The 19,635-nt window shown below is 39.3% G+C and overlaps 1 pseudogene; it reads left to right on the forward strand.

Moving 5' to 3' along the window:
- The window catches only part of LOC101086213, a 160,790-nt pseudogene that overhangs the window by 140,885 nt on the left and 270 nt on the right, over positions 1–19,635 (forward strand).

Genomic DNA, 19,635 nt, shown 5'->3' on the forward strand with positions numbered 1-19,635 from the left:
ACACATTGGCATGGGGATTTGTGCTTAAAGACTCAACTTCAAACTTTAGGATGGTAAAAAGCTAACGTAAGTCATTCTTAGCTGTAATTTCCTGTTATGCAGGACATTAAGGCCAGCCATTGATAAGTTATCAGGCTCTATCTCTGGTCCTTTTTGGGCATATGCCTATGCTGCTTATATATGTGTGGCTGTATCAGTCAGCTCAGGCTGCCACAGTCAACGACCACAGACTTGTGGCTTAAACCACAGACACCTATTTTCTCACAGTTCTGGATGCTAGCAGTTCATGATCACGTTGCAGGTAAACTCAGTTTCTGAAGAGAATTCTCTTCCTAGGTCATAGACAGCCACCCTCTTGTTCTGTCTTCTCATGGTCTTTCCTCTTTGTGTATAGAGAGATCTCCGGTGATTCTTCCTTACCCTATAAGGACACTAACCCTGTAGGTTTAGGGTTCCACCTCATTCAGCCTTCCTCGCCTCCCAAGAGCTCTATCTTCAAACTTAGTCATGCTGGGGATTATAGTTTCAACGTATGAATTTGGTGGGGGGGGGGGGGACAATTGACTCCATAGCAGCAGAATGCGTTCAAGCATTTCAAGATCATACAGAATCATCTATTTCTTATCTCTGAAGATGTTTATCTAAGTTTTTGCTGGCCTGTTATCTGTTCCACAAAAATTCACAGCCTTAGACAACTGTGATTACTAATACCTTGGGGAAAGAGCTGCATCCTTGGGGCAGAGATCTGAATCATGTCCAATAGTGACAATGCCCCGGGAATAGAGTCTCCTCAGAAGATGCTGGTAGTGTTACCAAAATATACAGGGCTTTGGGCGGGGCTTTATAAAGGTATGTGACACAGGTCTCCCTGTTTTCATGACCATCGCAGCACCATTCAGAAGGTAGAAATGGTGCAAACCTCAATTAAAATACCACACGTCTTGCTGTTCTTGCCAAGATGCAGCAGCTCTTCTGGAATGAATGTTTTCTAGTTTACTCTGTGGTTTGGGTTAAACTTTAGAGTTCAAAGATGATAGTTCTTTTTTTTTTTTTAATATCGCCGTTGTTTCTGTGGGGCCGAGGAATGAATAACATCCTCACTCCATTATTCTAGAAGTCTAATCCCTCTTATTTTGCTCATCGGTTAAACTAACAAAATGATGTACAGGTTTGTTACCGTTACTGTTAGTATTTGCCATGAGTGTTTTTTTACTAGAACAAAATTAATTTTGCTTATTTTAAAATTGGTACCTCTTTCTGCCTTATTACTATTAACGTTCTTTATAAAAAGTGATGAAAACGTACATTTTGATGAAATTTTATATTATAATTGTGTTTCAATTCTAGAACAAAAAGATATTTAGTATGCTCAGATTCTAGTCGGCATGTAAAAAGCTTGGAATTCTTCACTTCATCCTAACAAAAAATAAAAAGCTCAATGTACTGAAAATTCAACAGCTTTTCTGAGAGCTATCAGGGGTCAGTTGAGATCACAGAACAAACAGCTGCCCCTAAAATTGGAGAGACATACAGGCTGATACTGGGAATCACAATTTATTAGAGCTGGACCCCAACCAAGGAACCAAAACTTCAGTAGAGACCAGTGCTGGGGCAGGAATATCTGAACTGTGATTAACAAATTCCTGGAGGATCGGTGTGGGCAAGTCTGGGAGTTAAAAACTCCGGGGCGGGGGTCCCCCACACTTTTGTGAGTTGAATTTCCTAGAGCTCTCCAAGTTTTGACAGTAAATAGCTGAGAAAGCTGAGAAACATCCCCCTGGGCTTTAGGCAGGGGAGTTGAAAAATAATATGTGGAAGTATGCCAGAACATTCTGTTCTTCTTAAAAAAGATTGCTCTCAAGATAAATTATTTTGCCAGCACCTATTACCAAAGTCTATTGGGGTTTTATCAGAATCTAACTACTTAGGGGAATGGAAAGACCCAACTCCAGTCATCTTAGCCTCCTCAAGCCATCCTGCATCACTTCAGGTGGGAGGCAGAACTGAGATGTACTTGTAAAGTTCACAACCCAGGGGCACAGGCTTCCTAAGAGATTGAGATCTCATCATTGGACTACAGAATGCTTTCCCTCTCCATAGACCTCACCACCACCTCAGTAAAGACCTATTCAGTAGTGTTCCTTTCTCCTACTATATCATGTACAGTATTCCACAAAAAATTACAAGGCTTACCAAAAGGCAAAAGACACAATTCGAAGCCACAGAGTAAAGATCAGAATGAGACTCAGCTATGGAAGGGATGTCAGAATTACCAAACATTTAAATTAAAACAACGATGAAAATGTAACAACATGCAAGGTTGGGTGATGATGTAAGCAGAGAGATGGAAATTCTAAGAAAGAATTTTTAAAAACTGCTATACTAGAAATAGAAACGCTACTAGTAAGTAGAGCTGAAAGAGTTCATCATCATGAGACCTACTTTATGGTAAATAATAAAGGGAGTTTTTCGAACTGAAATAAAAAGATACTAATCAATATTGTAAAACATGAATTTGTAAAACTCACCAGTAATGATAAATGTGTAGTCGAAGTCAGATTTCCTAATTTTATAATGGTGGTACACATATCATTTTCCACTGTATTTTAAAAGTTGATGAACAAACAAAGAAAAGAACAACAACAAGAAAAAGTTAAATAACAAACATATTAAAATTCAGTATAATTATTTTTATAATTGGGTACCCAATATAAAAAGATGTAAATTATACTATTGATAACCTAACATGTGAAAGGGGGAGAAATAAAAATATACTTCTGCTATGATATCAAAGTTAAGTTGTTTTCAGCCTAAATAAGATGATATAGTGATAAAGCATTTAATGTAACAAACATAAAATGGTATTTTATGTGACATAACAAAAGGAAGGCCTATAGTAGATACACATAAGGTGAATATAAGTGAATGAAAGCATACTGCCCAAAAAGTGATCAAATCCTAAGGACGATAGTAAGAGAGGAAAAAGAAAGAAAGGAACTTGAAACAGTCAAAAAGGCAATTAAGAATGTTGCAATAGTAAGTTTTTATCTATAAATAATTATCTTAAATGTAAATGAATTAAAGTCTCCAAACAAAAAAGAAGGAGTGGCTAAATGGAGAACAAGAAGAAGAAGAAGAATGAGAAGAATGAGAAGGAGAAGGAGAAGGAGGAGGAGGAGGGGGAGGAGAAGGAGAAGGAGAAAGAGAAGGAGAAGGAGAAAGAGAAGAAGGAGAAGAAGAAGAAGAAGGAGAAGAAGAAGCAGAAGGAGGAGGAGGAGGAGCAGCAGAAAGTGAAGGAGGAGGGGGGGAAGAAGAGGGGGAGGAGAAGAAAAAGAAAGAGGAGGGGGAAGAGGGAGAGGAGGAAGGAGAAGAGGGAGAAGAAAGAAAATTAAAAAAGGTCCAATGATCTGCTGCCTGCATTAGACCCATTTTAGATTTAAGAACATGCATACTCTGAAAACAAAAGTGTAGAAAAAGTACTCCAAACAAATGGTAACTGGAAGAGAGTAGGAGTAGCTATACCTACAGAAGAGAAATAGACTTTAAGTTAAAAATGGTCAAAAGGGACAAGGAAGATCGTTATATAGAGATAAAACAGTCCATTGGTCAATAAGATATAACAAGTGTAAATGTTTATGCATCCAACATGAAAACATCTAAAATATAAAGCAAAAACTAACAGAACTGAAAGGAGAAATGAACACCAAGACAGTAATAGTAGGAAACCTTAGTAGGAGACTCCACTACAAACATTGGATACATCATCCAGGCAGAAAATCAATAGGAAAAAAAGCAGATTTGCACACTATAGATGAAATGGACCTAACAGACATTCCTATCTAACAGAACATGCAACGGCAGCAAAATACACATTCTTCTCAAGCACACGTCATGTTCTTCAGGATAGATCATATTTTAGGTTACAAGATAAGTATTAAAAAGTCAAGAAAATTGAGACTATATCAAGTATCTTTTACAGCACTCAGGATATGACACAAGAAATCAATAATAGGAGGAAAATTCACAGATATGTAAAAATTAACACACTTCTGAACAACCAGAAGATCAAAAAAGAAATAAAAAATTATCTTGAGACTAGCAAATGTGGAAACACAATATTCCCAGTCTTATGGGACGTAACAAAAGTAGTGCTCAGAAGGAAGTTGATAGGTTTAAATACCTATATTTATAAACAGAAAGATCTCAAAATAAACAATCTAACAATATACTTAAGTGAACTAGAGAAAGAGGAATAAACTAAGTCCAAAGTTAGCAGAAAAAAAGAAATTATGAAGATCAGAATAGAAACAAGTAAAATAGAGAATAGGAAAACAGTTGATAATGTCAAGGGGCACCTGGGTGGCTCAGTCCGTTGAGTGTCCGACTCTTGATTTCAGTTCAAGCCATGATCTCACAGTTTGGGGGGTTTGATTCCTGAGTTCTGACAGCACAGAGCCTACTTAGGCATCTCTCTTTTTCTGTCTCTCTGTCTCTGTCTCTTTCTCCCTTTCTCTCTGCTCCCCTCACCACCTCCCCTGATCATGCATATGCTCTCTCTCTCTCTCAAAATAAATAAATAAACTTTAAAGAGAAAAAAAGAAAATGTCAATAAAACTGAGTTCATTTTTAAAAAGATAAAATTGACAAAACTTTAGCTTGACTAACCGAGAGAGAGAGAGAGAGAGAGAGGACTCACATAAAATCAGAAAGGAAACAAGAAACATTACAACTGATATCACAGAAATATGAAGGAACATGAGACTAGTATGAATATTGATATGCCAACGAGTTGGATAACCTAGAAGAAAAGGATAAACATACAACCTATCAAGACTAAATTGTGAAAAAAAAAATGGGAACTCTGAATAGATTAATAATGACTAAGGGGATAGGATCAATTATCAAACCTTCCCCATGAAGGAAAGCCCAGGATCTAACCAGCTTCACTGGTGAATTTTACCAAACATTTAAAGAAAAATTAGCACAAGTCCTTCTCAAAATCTTCCCCAAAGTTAAAGATGAAGGGAGACTTCCAACTCAATTTATGAGGCCAATGTTACCCTGACAAAAAAGCAAGATAAGGACACAAGAAAAATACATCACAGTCTCGTATTCTGATGAATAGGGATGCAAAATTCTCCACAAAATATTAGCAAGGTAAATTCAGCAGTATATTAAAAGAATTATGGGGTGCCTGGGTGGCTTGGTGGGTTAAGCATCTGACTTCGGTTCCGGTCATGATCTCGTGGTTCGTGCGTTCGAGCCCCGCATCAGGCTCTGTGCTGACGGCTGTGAACCTGGAGTCTGCTTCCGATTCTGGGTTTCCCTCTTTCTCTCTGTCCCTCCCCTGCTCGTACTCTGTCTCTCAAAAATAAGTAGATGTTAAAAAAAAAAAGAATTATACGCCATGATCAAGTGGAATTTATCTCTCAGATGCAAGGATGGTTCAATACAAATGAATACATGTGATACATCACATTAACAAAGGATAAAATTATATGATAATATACACATAAATAAGCATTAGGCAAAATTCAGCACTTTTCCTGATTAATAGCTCTCAACAAATTAGGTATGTAAGGAATGTACCCCAACATAAAAAAAGGCCACATATGGCAAGCCCACATCTAACATGCTCACTAGTTAAAGGTTAAAAGTTTTTCCTCTAAGATCAGAAACATAATTGGGATATTCATTCTCCTTTCCCATTGGACATAGCACTGGAAGTCTAGCCTGAGCAATTAGACAAGGAAAATAAATAAAAGGCATCCAAATCAGAAAGGAAAAAAGCGTAACTTTATCTCTTTATAGATGATATAAAAACTGTTAGAATAAATTCAGTAAAGTTTCAATATACAAAATTAACATAAAAAATTAGTTGTTTCTATAAACGAACAGCAAAGTATCTAAGAAATAAAGAAAATAATCCCATTTATAAAAGCATCAAAAACACTAAAATGTTTATGAAAATTTAAGAAAGGAGGTGAAAGACTATACACTGAAAACTATAAGACATTAATGAAAGAAATTGAAAAAGGAAAAAGTAAATTGAAAGTTGTCCCGTGTTCACCTATCAGAAGAATTCATATTGTTAAAATGTCCATTCTAACCAGAGCAATCTACAGAGTCAATGCAATCACTATAGAAATTCCAGTGCCATTTTCCACAGAAATAGAAAAAAATAATTCTTTAAAATTTGCATGGAACCACAAAAGTCCCCAAATAACCAAAGCAATCTTGAAAAAGAACAAAACTTAAGGGATCATATTTCATGATTTATAACTATAATACAAGCTATAGAATTCAAAGTAGTAAGATACTAGCATAAAAACATTCATATGGACCAATGGAACAGAAGTAAGAATCCATAAATATGACCATACCTATACAGTTAATATTTGGCAAGAGAGCCAAGAATACTCACTGCGAATGGATAGTCTCTTTGAAAAATGGTGCTTGGGAAACTAGGTATTACATGGAAAATAATGAAATTGAACCCATATCTTATGCCACTTCCAAAAATTACCTCAAAAAATAAAGACTTAAATGTAAAAACTTAAACTGTAAAGCTCCTAAAAGAAAACACAGGGAAAATTCTACTTGAAATTAATTTTGGAAATGTTTTTTTTTGTATATGACACCAAAAGCACAAACAAGAAAAGCAAAAATAAAGAATTTGGACTTCGGGGCACCTGCGTGGCTCAGTCAGTTAAGCATTCAACTTTGGCTCAGGTCATGATCTCCTGGCCTGTGGGTTCGAGCCCTGCATCAGGTTCTGCGCTGACAGCTCAGAGCCTGGAGCCTGCTTGGGATTCTCCGCCTCCCTCTCTCTCTGCCTCTCCCACTCACATTTTCTCACTCTTTCTCTTTCTCTCTCTCTCTCTCAAAAATAAACATTAAAAAATTTTTTAAAAAGGTTAAAAAAAGAAATAGGACTACATCAAACTAAAAAGCTTCTGAATAGACAAAATTTATTTGGCCAATAAATTTGAAACAACAAAATTGAAAAAGCAAACTATAGAATGGGAAAAAATATTTTTAAACCATATATCTGATAAGGGGTTTGTATCCAAAACATAAGTGACTGATGTGACTCACTGGGGAAATAAATAATCCATCTTAAAAAATGGACAAAGGACCCAAATAGGTATTTTTCCAAAGAAAATGTACAGATCACCACCAAGTACATGAGAACATGCTGAACATCAGTATTCATCCAGAAAACACAAAACAAAACCAGAATGAGATGATATCGTCTCAACTTGTCAGCATAGCTATTATCAAAAGGACAAGAGATAAAGAGTATTGGTGAAGACGTGGAGAGAAGGAAATATGTGTGCACCATTGGTGGAGATGTACTCACTATGGAAAACATAGCGGAGGTCCAGTAAAAAAAAAGAAAATAGGAGTGCCTGGGTGGCTCAGTCAGTTCAACGTCCAACTCTTGATTTCAACTCAGGTCTTGATCCCAGGGTCGTGGGATCAACTCCCGCATCAGGATCTGTGCTGACGGGGCCTGCTTAAGATTCTCTGTCTCCCTCTCTCTCTGCCTTTCCCCTGCTCATATGGGCCCACACCCTTTCTCTCTCTCTTCCCCCACCAAAAAAAAAAAAAACAAAACAAAACAAAAAAAGAAAATAGAACTGCCGTATGATACAGCAGTTCTACATGTAGGTATCTACCAGAAAAAAATGAAATTGGTATCTCAAAAAGGCATCTACATCCCCACTTTGCAGCATTATTCATGTTTTTCAAGACACGGTGATGAGTTAAGCGTCTGTGAGCAGATGAATGGATAGAGCAAATACGGTATGTAAGTACAATGGAATATTATTCATCCCTACAAAAGAAGGAAATCCTGCCATTTGTGACAGCATAGATGAAACTTGCGGGCATTAGTCTACGTGAAATAAATCAGAGAAATACTGTATGATCTCACTTGTATGTGGAATCTAAAAAAAGATCAAAGTCAAAGCGGGAGTAGACTGGTTTTTGCCAGGGACTGAGGGGTGGTGGAAATGGGGAGATGTTGGTCAAAGGATACAAATTCACAGTTATGTGATGAAGTTCTTGAGGTCTCACATACAGTGTGGTGAATAAAGCCAACAATACTGTATTGTATACTTGAAATTCGCTATGAAAGTAAATCTTGAATGTTCTTTCTCTGTCTCACACACACATGCACAAAATGGTAACTGGGAGAGGTGATGGGTGTGTTAACTAGCCTTACTGTGACAATCATTTCATAATATGTACATATATAAAATTATCATGTTGTGCACCTTAACGTGACACAATGCTCTCTGTTCATTTGTGTCTCACTAGAGTTGGGAAGGAAAATAATGTTAGAATAAGATTACTAGCTTATATACAAAAGCTGTTAAGTATCTCTACAGGGCAATGAGGCAACGCTACTTGAGTTCTTTTCAACTGGACAAAAGCACAACATACCTGGTGTCTGGGGTCTAATAAAAGAGTAAATAACAAAGCCAAACATAGGTGAATTTCCCTGGACAAGACAACTCACGTGATTATGTAAATAAATCTGCCTGACTAAAATGACCGAGTAACTTTCTTTGGGCTTTCAAATAGTAGAAACTTTTCATAAGAGCTTAGCGCTAACATGCTTAGATAAAAATTTCTTCATCATTTCCCTTCAGCCTGAAGAAGGTCCTTTATAAATTTCCTGAAGGTTGGGTCCAGTGGGATCAAATTATCTTTCCGTTGTTTAATTCTGAAGTAGGTTCCGCAATGTATAGAATTCTGGATTATTTTTAAGTTGTTCTGGTTCTTCTCCTCCTCCTCCCCTTCCTCCTCCTCGTCCTCCTCCTCCTCCTTCTTCCATTTGTTTGTTTATTTACTTATTTAAATTTAAATTCAAATTAGTTAACATACAGTGTAGTCTTGGTTTCAGGTGGAGAACCCACTGATTCATCTCTTACATGCAACGCCCCGTGCTCATCCCAAAAAGTGCCCCCCTTAATGCCCATCACCCATTTAGCCCACCTCCCTTCCAGGAGCCCTCAGTTTATTCTCTGTGTTTAAGAGTCTCTTGTGGTTTGTCTCCCTCCGTGTTTTCATCGTACTTTTCCTTCCCTTCCCCTATGTTCCTCTGTTGGGTTTCTTAAATCCCACATATGAGTAAAAACTCTTCTTTTTAAATTTTAAGTCTTTCTTTTAAGTTTAGGGCTGTTCTTGGATATATACGGCAACACTGGACATTCTAGACCAAAGACTATACACGTAAGTTCCATTCCCTAAAACTTAGGGAAAAATCTCATCCTTGCATTTGAATTTAGGTATTTATGTACGCTTACAGTTTGAATTTACTGGGAAAATGAAGACGTTGATTTTCATATAAATAATCTAATGAAAAATCAGACAATAATCATACAATATGCCATGTGTATTTTACATTTCTGAAAATTTGAGAACAGGCATTTTAATTATTACCTCTTACTGATTTACAGGAATTCAGGACTATTTAAATGCATTTCAAAGCAATCTTTTTTTTTTTTTTCTGAGAATAGTCTACAACAGGTGTCATGATAAGAGTTAAACCAACAAATGTCAGTTTTGCTTCTAAAGAGAGTTAATGGAGAATCTCAGGTGTCTCTGTGTCTCTGCTTGAAAAGATTTGCTTGATTGCAATTGTTCATAAAATTTAATACAAGGATGCTTTCAAGGGATTGCAATTTTCCAGAATATAGTATATTATGCAACAAAAATGTTAGTTATATTATATGATCCAGTGGTAGACATAATAATTTAATGAAGGATAGTTCAAAGATCAGAGTCTTACCAACTTGAACTACAGCTGATTGTTTAAAATAAATTTAGAAATACTTAGAAATATAGCTACGTAGGATAAAATAATCGTCCTACATATTTACCATTAATATATAAGAACAAATAACTTCAAGTACTTCAGGCAGAGAACTTAGTGTCTGTTACAGAAATAAGCTTATCCCTCATTACCAGGTCAAGGACAGATAATTGTTATAAAGAGAAATATATACACACTATCTAGGTGTTTGAGATTGAACGTTTGTCATTAAAAGCGTATCTATTTTTGGAGTTATTTATGGAGCACTGTCATGCCCAAAGGACCAGAGGTAAAAAAGATACATATATTTTCTTTGCCTTAAACCAGCTCACAGTTTAATTAGGGAGATCGACAAGTAAAGCAGAAGTCACGGTACAATGTGACACGTTCTGTCAGCTGGACAACTGGGAAGCCATGTAAGTCAGTGCAACTACTAGAGACAAATCACTCTGGCAACTGCATGCAGCTGAAGGAAGAAAGACATTCTTTTCTTTCTTATTTTTTTTAAATTTTTTAATGTTTATTTATTCTGGAGAGAGACAGAGACAGAATGTGAATGGGTCAGAGGCAGGAAGAGAGGGAGACACAGAATCCGCAGCAGGCTCCAGGCTCTGAGCCATCAGCACAGAGCCCCGCGCGGGGCTCGAACTCGCCGAGATCATGACCTGAGCCGGAGTCAGGCGCTTAACCGACTGAGCCACCCACACGCCCCGAAAGGAAAACTTTCTTAATCACGCAGATATTTCTGCTACACATTTACCACCATGGACCTGAAGGGCAGTCGGTCATTTCGTTCGTTGAGATTCTCAACTTCCATCAAGAACATTTCCACCAAACAGACACCTAATGCCCAGCCCATCTCCCCCCCCCCAAATTCACAGAAAAATGAGGTTATGAGGTTGTGAGACACGCCTCACTTAGGTATCTCTTGAGACCCACCTGCCTCAAATCTCTCACTTCTCCTTGATAAAGAGATAACCATTTGGTAGTTGTGTTAAGATCTTAGTTTGTCAAGTAAATGAAGATTAAGTATTGGCCTAGGAGCCCATGTCCTTGGGCTAACAGAGTTCACTGGCCACGTTCTCACGTGCAACCAATATTACTCACTGCTTCCTGGACTGGAAGGTGTGTGTGTACTTGTGTGTGGATGTATGCTTGTGTATATGAGCGTGTGTGTGTTTGGGGGTAGATTTTGATATGTTCTTGGGACTCTATTTTGAAAAGGGTGAATTTCATCCTAGCTGAAAATCACCTGAAAATCATCCTCCTGAAAATCACCATGGACTGAATTTGAAGAAGTCAGAAGACAAACTTTCTAATTCCAAGAATGTGGACAAAGGCTGAAATTTGTGTATAGTCTGTTTATCCCTGTTCTGAAAACAATCAAGGTTCTCTAGGATATTCTGGGGCTCCTGGGGGGCTCAGTCAGTTAAGCGTCCGACTTCGGCTCAGGTCATGATCTCAGGGTCCGTGAGTTTTGAGCCCCATGTCGGGCTCTGTGCTGACAGCTCAGAGCCTGGAGCCTGCTTCAGATTCTGTGTCTCCCTCTCTCTCTGCCCCTTCCCTGCTCATAGTCTCTCTCTCTCTCTCTCTCTCTCTCTCTCTCTCAAAAATAAACATTTAGGAAAAAATGTGCTCTTAAAAAAAAAAAAAGAAAGATTCTCTAGGATATTCCGATCCTCGATAATTGCTGTTCCAGAATTTCCTGCTCAAGCCGTGTTCATCTGTTACTCACACTATCATCCATATTGTAACGCCTCCTTTTCAATTTCCAAGTGCAATGGACTGAATATTTGAGCCCGACCCCCAAATCCATCTGTGGAGGCTCTAATTCTCAGTGTGATAGTATTCTGAGGTGCGACCTTTGAGAAGCAATGATGAGATTAGTGTCCTTACAAGGTGAAGTGCCCAAACTCTGTGTGTGTGTGTGTGTGTGTGTGTGTGTGTATGTGGGAGGACACAGCAAGTAAAAGTCTGTTCACAAACCAGAAAAAAGACTTTCACTGGAACCTGACCATGCTTGCTCCCTGGTCCAGGACTTCCCAGCCTTCAGAACTAGTTTTGCTACTTAAGCCACATGGTCTATAGTGTTTTGTTAAATCAGTCCAAACTGACTAACAGCTGGCCCCTTTAAACACTTCTTTAGGGGCTCCTGGGGGGCTCAGTCGGTTGAGCATCTGCCTCTTGATTTTGGTTCAGGTCATAATTTTACGGTTGCTGGGATCGAGCCCCGTGTTGGGCTCTGCCCTGAAAGCATGCAGTAGGCTTGGGATGCTTTCCCTCCGTCTCTCTCTCTCTCTTTCTCTCTCTTTCTCCCCGCCCCTCCCCCACTTGCATGCCTGCATGCACCCATGCTTTCTCTCTCTCTGTCTCTTAAAATAAATAAATAAACATAAAAGAAAAACCCTTCTCTTTACTGCAGGGAGAATGTTGCTGCTCTCCTTGAAGCCTTCAGATGACTCTTCGTGGGTCATTAATCCCTCTCTCTGCATTTACTTCTAAGGTTGGCCCTGGAAAAACACAGGTTCCAGTTATGTGTGTCCTTGAAAAGATACAAAACTGTAAACACTTTTCTCTTCCTTACGATTTTCTTAATCGCGTCATTCTCTTCTCTAGCTAACTTCGTTGTAAGTGTGCAATAGTAATATATTACATACGAAATGCTTGTTCATCGACTGTGTTATCAGTAAAGCTTCTGGTCAACGGTATAGGCGATTAGGATTTACACTTGGAGGAGTCAAAAGTTATATGGGCATTTTTCACTGTGCAGGGCGTCTGTGCCCCTAACCCCTGTGTTGTTCAAGGCCAACTGTACGAATCTGCCTCGTCTCCGTTCTGCTCCTGCTACACGGATACGCATGCTGTTTCCCAAATACATTTTGCTTTCATAAAGCCACTGAAATTTGCTATTTTCTCTCCCTGGAACACGGTCTCTAACAATATCCGAATGGTTCTTTCCTGCTTCGTCACAATTGTCTTCTTAGCAAAGGGTCTATCCTGAATCATCCTTTATAAAAAGGCATTCCCAATTAATTTCTTACCCAGCTCCATTTGTCTGACATATCATGAAAATGTGTTTATTTTCTGTTTCTCCTTAGCAGCTTGCTGTAAGTTTATTCCTTAGGGTCAGGGACCTTGTCTCTTGTTCACTGCTGCAGCATTATCTGGAACAAATTGTCCTGAACAAATGAATGGTTACATTTACATCCATAGTTATAATTTGAAGGTAATTCTCTCTGTGGCTCTTGCCACACCTGATGTAATGATAGGATTCTTAGGTCCAGGAGTGAAATTTTCAGCTCAACTATTGCATTACATTAAAGAGAGCACAGGGCTTGAATCACGGAATCTTTAATCCGACTTTACTCTTTGCTAGCAGAGAAAGGTATGTTTTTCCAGTCTTACATTTCTCATCTGTAACATGGAGCCTAGACCTACCCCACTGGATTGTCAGGCAGATCATGTGAAAATAGAGAAAAATAAATAAGTTACTGTACACGGTGCATAGCACATAATAACAGCTCAGTGAGAGGTCATTAGTATTTAGCATGGACAGAGACATACGTCATCTTTCCATTAGAGAACCCAGTGACCCCCTGCTCCTTCTAAACCCAACATGGAAGCATCTGGAATGGCTTGGAATGTTTTGACTAATTTAAGATTTTACATATTACTACATCATTCTCAAGTGCAAAACAATGAAAGCTCCATTACGGTCATTGAATTAATTCCTTATCATGCCACCGTCCCACCCACACTTTTGCCTGACTTGACCACCTGATTCCAAGCCTGAGCACATCATTTTCCTTTTCAACAGTGTTATGCGAATCCTCCTTCCTGCCTGACTTCGTGTGTGCAGGTTGTGACCCTCTCAAGCTATTGTAACTGCCAACTTGGGTTTCCTTGCTGTTTACCTCTTGGTAATGGAGAGTCCAGGGGCAGGTCTGTGTTTTCCATACCTGTTCGCTTCCTTTACAACTGTGAGTATTGCAAGTTTGCCTTGATCTTTCTGAATTAGAGAAGAAATGATGCCATACCTGTCCCGTCAAGTGGAAGTCTGAGGCCTTCGGTAAGTGCTAGACACTAGCAGCTTTCCACTCTCCTGAAAAACAAAATCATAGTCTTCCACCAATCGTTTTGCTTTGGGGCAGATGCACAAAGCACTGAGAGAGAAGGGCTACAACCAACGGATAACTCAACAAAGACAGCACTGTGAGTAATAGGGAGGGAGTTGTGCAACCAGATCATTGTTCACATTTCTCATCAGATTCTTGCAGCCCCAGAGACTAAAGGCTGGCATATAGGGGGCGGCTGTGGAAGGGGGCGGGGCCTATTTGGTTTATCCCAGAAGTATCATGGAATTCAACAGTTTTATATAGTTTGCTTCTTGTCATACAATTGGGAAAAGATACATAGATGTAGATCTCGGATCAGGTTGTTTCATGAAACTCGATACACCTAGTTAGGCTGTTTCTGAGCAGTAGGGACCAAGGGCTTCTGGAACATATTCCAAAAAAGCGTCATACAGGGGCGCCTGGGTGGCTCAGTCAGTTGAGCGTCGTCTCTTCATTTTGGCTCAGGTCATGATCTCATTGTTCCTGAAATTGAGCCCTCCATCGGGCCCTGTGCTGACAGTAGAGAGCCTGTTGGGGTTCTCTCTCTCTCTCCCTCTGTCTCTCTTCCCCTCTGCCACTCCTGCTCTGTCTCTCTCACTCTCTCTCAAAATCAATAAACATTTTTTAAAAAGGCTCGCACAGAACTACAGCTGAAAAAGATTCTATTGAATCCAAGATGGAGTGAACAATTGTAATCCAAATGAGAAGAAACTTCTAGTTAGCAATAAGGGTCTCACAGGAAAAACCAGAGCCTTTCCATTGAGGTATGGGGAATAGGTTTTGGATAATATACTTGACCAAACATAAGAAGGAAAAATAAAGGCATTTGTTGGTCTCATCGTTGTTGGTTGTTGCTTGTTTTGTCATAGGGCCATGTTTCACTGATATGTGGCTGTATTAGAAGTTAATACCAGAGTCTTAATACATGCTGCATGATGTTGCATTTGGTGGTTGTCCCCCATGATGGATTTCTGCTGTGTTTTGTGCTTAATACAATTATGTGAACTGTATATGGTTCTATGAATTCCGTAAGTCCAGTTATTCCCAAGTTATCCATTTGTTTTCTATGCAAAATCCAAAACTACTGAAATATTGTAGGAATTTTCATAGAGAAGCACTGGTTTGGTCACTTAGTTACCACTTAGAAGCTGCACTAAGGTCTTACTTCTCCAAAAAGAACGGCTGACCAAATGCAAAACCCTTTTCTAAAATTATGTGTTCATTTCGTGTGAGCTTCCTATTTATTTTCCTAATAAGTTGTTCTGTGCATGATAAGGATACAGGTAATATCTTTCCACTTACAGTCTAAAAGAAGGTCTGTGAGAAAAGAAAAAAAAGGTATGTTTCTTTTTCCTTTCTTTTTTTTTATTTTATTAAAATTTTTTTTAATGTTTATTTATTTTTGAGACAGAGAGACAGAGCATGAACGGGAGAGGGGCAGAGAGAGAGAGGGAGACACAGAATCAGAAGCAGGCTCCAGAGAGAGAGGGAGACACAGAATCAGAAGCAGGCTCCAGGCTCCGAGCCATCAGCCCAGAGCCCGACGTGAGGCTCGAACTCACGGAGCGCCAGATCGTGACCTGAGCTGAAGTCGGACGCTCAACCGACTGAGCCACCCAGGCGCCCCTCTTTTTCTTTTCTAATAGAACCTGTAAGAGAGTCTTGTGAACTGGAGAAAAATACATATACCGGATTGGTGTTTGAGTTCAACCAAATTTATTTTATAACCGAAGTTTATAAAATAAGAATAAGGGCTTGTGTACATAATTTTTATCTACCAGTTACTTTTTATGCTATAACAGTTTCACTACTTGCATTTTAAGGACGTTTGGTTTGGCCTGTCTTTGGAATGTGAAATTCCAAGTATATATTCCTATAATTATACATGACTGAATAAAATTCTGAGTACAAGTTTACTGTTATAGAAAACTTAAATGATACATTTATTTAATTAAGGCTCTAGTTTCTTCCTAATGTACTATTTTTCTAGTTATTCATACCTTTATCCAGTCCAGATAAAGTTAAATCGATAGCATATAATGAAGGCAAATGACTTTTCAAGTCGATAGTCTCAAGTGTTTTCTACCCCAAAACAATGGAATTGAAATAATTTCATCAGAAATAGTGACTCTATAGTAATAATTTTCGTTTGCCCAGATTCATTTCAGAATAGGAAGGGTCCACATAATTGAAAACACATAAATCCTTCCAAGTCACCTAATTACAGAAAAAAGTAGGGCATGTAAAATACAATTTAATTTTATTATTTTTACTACTATCTCTTTCAAATTCAGACCCAATTGTCTTTATATCTAAGTTAAGGAATAAATCCTGTTTTACTTTTGAATTTTCTACTGTGATACTTCAACCATTTCATAATAAAAATAAACATACTTGAAGGCTTTATTAAGATACTGTTTCTCCACTTAAAACTCGTGTTTGATCCGGCAGTCATTAAACGATATTGACAGATTTTCATCATATACCCAGTTTGTCCGGAGATGCGACAAATCAGTTCAAACGCTATCAGTTGTCTCTGTAAAACAAATATGATTTAGTTTTAAAAGTTTAAAACCAACAAACGCACACTGAGAAAGTTATAGTTGATTGCATTTTTCCCAGTAAAGGGAAGATTGATTTTACCCTACTAGGATGTAAACGCAGGATTGCAGGGAATTTAAGTATTATCTACCAGATGTTGATTCCACTAAGCTATCTTTTTAGCTTCTGTTAGGGGCTTTTGATCACAGTTGGCTCGAAGTAAATAAATGGCAAGCTTACCCAGTGCTGCTAATACCAGCAGATGCGCCCCAGTCTCAGGGAAGCCAGGGGAGACAGCCGTGGGAGATCTTAGGAAAGAAACACATGGACGTCTTCAGCGGCATCATAGCACATCAACTCAATGGCAACTAAAGGACTGTGGTTGTGGGTTTCTTCCATGCTGGAAGACCAGGGCAAATCTTCTAACATTTGCTTTTAGCCACAAAGAGAGACTTTAATGACCTTCACCAGTTTGTAGATCTAGCTCTAGGGTGTGTTATTTAGTAACCTAAAAGCTGTTCTAGAAATAGAGAAGCATTGTGTCCAGGTAGGAGCTTTGAGGTCCCATGCTATCCCTTGACTTTCCATTATAAACTCAATCCCAACTGGATTTGACACCGTGTAGTCCTATCAGAAAGAATAAGATTGAACCAAAGAGTTAAATTTAAGCAAAGATGGAAAATGGAAACATACGTCATCAGAGAATTTCATAAATAACTTTAAAGTATAATTGGATGAGGGGCGCCGGGTGGCTCAGTCGGTTGAGTGTCCAACTTCGGCTCAGGTCGTGACCTCACGGTTCATGGGTTCAAGCCCCTCGTCGGGCTCTGTGCTGGTAACTCAGAGCCTGGAGTCCGATTTGGATTCTGTGTCTCCTGATTTGGATTTCTGCCCCTCCTCCTCTTGCGTTCTGTCTCCCTTTCTCAAAAATAAATAAACATTAAAAAAATAGTAAAGTATGTGTATATCACTGGCTGAATTTATTACTCATTCCACACAAATCCTCACCTCAAGTATTGGGCATGAGCCTAGCAGAGCGGTTGAGCACATTACATCCAGATCACCTGGATTCAGACTCCAGTTCTCACTGGTATGGATTTAGGCAAATTGCATCCAGACTTTGTTTTTTTTTTTTGTCTTCTGTAACATAGAGATAACAAGAGTCCCTATTTTATGCCCTTGTCACGTGGATTAAATGAGTTAATATTTTTAAAGTGCTTGACAGATGCCTGATGGAAACTAAGCTTTGTTAATTATTACCTAGCTATCAATAAGGGGTTGGGACTGCAGAGATGTGGGGAATTCTTGCCCATCGTTACCTATTTGGTGGGCTGAAGAGGCCAGAAGTAGATGTCCTGACATTGAGAAGACAGGGTGATGAAGCTATTGATGGGTCACTATCTACCTGTTGGAGATGTCTGCACCAGAAATCATTATTGACAGACTTTCCAAGGGGAGCGCCTATTTCACACATGATAGAATTCATTTCTTAGGTTGCCCTTAGCAACAATGCTAGTTTTTCCTTTGTTAGAGCTCAAGTAGATGAGTTCAAAAGAAACTGTGAAAAATAAGTCTGGCTAGAAGATAATCAGGTTTCCTCACATCATTAAAAAAAAAAAAAAAAAAAGGGCCACCTAGAGACTCCAGCTATTACAACCAATTGGAAAAGCAGAATGAACAGAAAGTGTTTGGAAAGAATCGTGCTTGGCTTTTGCATACGAAACTGGTATCGTTGACCTTTGCCGGTCAATTCCACACTTAGGTGTTGTTTCTACAACACGGGGAATAGATTTCAAAACATACGATAGCGTACTTAGCTCCTCGATTGCCGTCTTAATACGTTGCTGCCAGGGACGACCCCGTTCAGAATATTGGTGTTCACACACGTTGAAATTCATTTGCCACACCCACTCTGAGCACAGTACCAATTGATAGCCCTGGGTGCGTTTGCCCATTCTTTTTGATTAGACATTTTAACTAACATGTTGGCCCTGAGAGGTAGATTACAGTTCCCTTTACAGAAAGGGAAATTGAGCAGTGTTGATTTACACACAAGGCATCTGGAACCAGAATTTATACCTGTTGATACCCAACCCAGTGCTGTTTCCCCAAGACATATGCATTTGTACCAAAGGCAAGTGTCTCCCTCCTCCCAGCTTGGCATCACATCATACTTCTGAAACCATCTAAGATTCTGAGGCCTTGCTTTAGAATGGTGCTCCTTGTATCTCCTTGTGATCTAGATGGCATAACTGAGACACGGTCCCTTTTTGATCCCTAATAAACACTAGGGGATTCTTTGTTACCAGGAATTTCTAACTCTAGGACCCTAGTACATTTCCCACCTAAGCTATACACGTCTAAAGTATCTCACTTCTCTGTCTTGCTATTTCCTCCCAGGTCTCATTCCAGCCATAGCGTTCTAATTAAATATGGAATGTGAGCTCTCTTCCAAACATCGAGTCTTGTAGTCTAGATCTTACCTGGACCAGGATAAGCGGTTCAGGTGGGGTTACTGGCTGTGCCCCTGCTTGTGGCCTATCTGCATATCCCATACCTCCCTACCCGCAGTGTTCTCCCTCTCTTCACTCATGGCAGTTATCATGCAAATTTTTTACCTACAAGGGACTAGGCATCTTCCACCAAGGTTCTGTGGGTGTGGTTGGAAGTCTGCAATAGTTGTGCTTTCACATGGCTTTCCAACATCCAGCTATGGTTGGCACAAGGTTTGGGATGGCCTGACCCTGAGGTTTCATCCAGTGATTGCCCTTGATGTCCTATGCTTTGGCTTCGGTGACAAACTGAGGCCATATCACTATTCCATATTTGAACGGGCTGGCATTGTGGAGGCACCTCTGTGGCATCTGGAGCTCCCAAACCACAAGATCAACCTTTTGTCTCATGATTACGGAGATATCGTTGCTTGGGGGCTGCTCTATAGGTTCAAGCAGAAGTGATCTGGGAAGCTTGCCATAAACAGTCTCTGTCTCTCGAAGGGATGTGTACTTCCCAAGACTCACCAACTCACCTTCCCCAAAAGTTTCTCAAAGATGGAAACATGCTGTCGTCTATCCTCACGTGATTGATGAACCTTCTCCTGAGGTCTCACACCCCGTCTTCGGGCCATGTGCCTGACACTCTGAGAGTGAGCCG

The sequence above is a fragment of the Felis catus genome, chromosome A2, assembly GCF_018350175.1.
Source record: "Felis catus isolate Fca126 chromosome A2, F.catus_Fca126_mat1.0, whole genome shotgun sequence".
NCBI lineage: Eukaryota > Metazoa > Chordata > Mammalia > Carnivora > Felidae > Felis > Felis catus.